This window comes from Marmota marmota, unplaced genomic scaffold (genome assembly GCF_001458135.2).
Source record: "Marmota marmota marmota unplaced genomic scaffold, marMar, whole genome shotgun sequence".
Taxonomy (NCBI): Eukaryota; Metazoa; Chordata; class Mammalia; order Rodentia; family Sciuridae; genus Marmota; species Marmota marmota.
In genome coordinates, this window is record NW_025999983.1 from 2,584,176 (window position 1) to 2,585,628 (window position 1,453).

Here is a 1,453-nt window from a genome sequence, read left to right on the forward strand (position 1 = left end):
ATTTCATTTAATTCTCATAAAGCCGGAAAGGTAGGAAACATGTTGATTGTCACATATCAGAAAATGAAACAAATTTAGTTTGCCTTGTCCTTAACCCTGCTATTACAAAAGGGTAGAGTAAGGATTCTAACCCTCAGTTTAATGCCAGAGCCCATTCGTTTTGTTTGTTTTAGCTATACATGACAGTATATTTTGACATATATACATGGAGTATAACTTATTATAATTAGGAGCCCATTCTTGTGGTTATACATGATGTGGCGTTTCACTGGTCATGTATTCATATATGAACATAGGAAAGTTATGACCGATTCATTCTACCATAAACCTTTATGTCATCTCTATAAGGGTCTTGTCTCAGCAAACTTATGGAGTGTTTTTAAGGAAACTATATGCTTTTATATAGGGTGTAAAAGTAAAAAAAAAAAAAAAAATCCCACAACATTCTTAAAGCTTCAATAATACTTGGGTATAAAAGTTTTTACCCAAGTAGATTGACCATATGATGTTGCCCTTTTTAGTTTCAACTATTTTAGTTGATCATTGGCAATTTCATGTTTCAACCTCATATAATTCTTGGAAAAACTTTTTCATTACTTTATTTCATCATTTTCATAAGGGAAACTAGAATCTTTAAAGTACTTATTCGTGTATTCTATGCTTCCTTTTTCTTCTTTATTTATTTATCTTGGTGGTACTGGGGATTGAACCCAGGGACATTGGACCACTTAGTTCCATCCCGAGACTTTTATTTTTTTAAATTTTGAGACTGGGCCTTGCTAAGTTGCTGAGTAGGCCTTGAGCTTTCAGGAGAACTTCAAGTTTCTCCTGCCTCAACCTCCTAAATCATAGATATTACAAGCACATACCATTGCCTGTGACTATACTTTCTTAAATAGAAGTATAGAGGTTTATTTTCCAAATTATGACCCACTTTCTGATCTTTTAAGGGATAAAAAGATAAAACTTCACACTTTACTATAAATAGGACAAATATTTTGTCCCTGGGCTGTTTTGTCACAGGAAGTATAGGACCCGATTCTCTAGGGGTCTTCTAGCTCTGCTTTTATCAGATACAATCTCTCCTGGAGGCAACAGGATGGACACGAACGTCTTTCGGGGGGTCCCCTTTTAAGGATCAGATTTCAGCCAAGGGGAAAGTGGGTGAGAAGTTAAACGAGGCTTTTTCAGCCACGTTAACAAATGGACAAGCAATCGGAGGAGCAGAACCTATCGGTGACGGTGGGGAGGCGTCGATGGAAAGGTCCAACCTTCCCTCGAACCTCTGTGACCTTTCTCGGCCACGTGGAGGGAGGGAGGGAATGCCACCTCCCCGTCCGCTAGTGTCGTCGCCAGGCCGGACGGAGGGCGGCGGGCGCTCGCTGCGGGGCCCGCAGCGCCACTGCAGCCCGGAGGGCGGGCGGCCTCTTGGAGACCAGCACGGCCCTCGCGG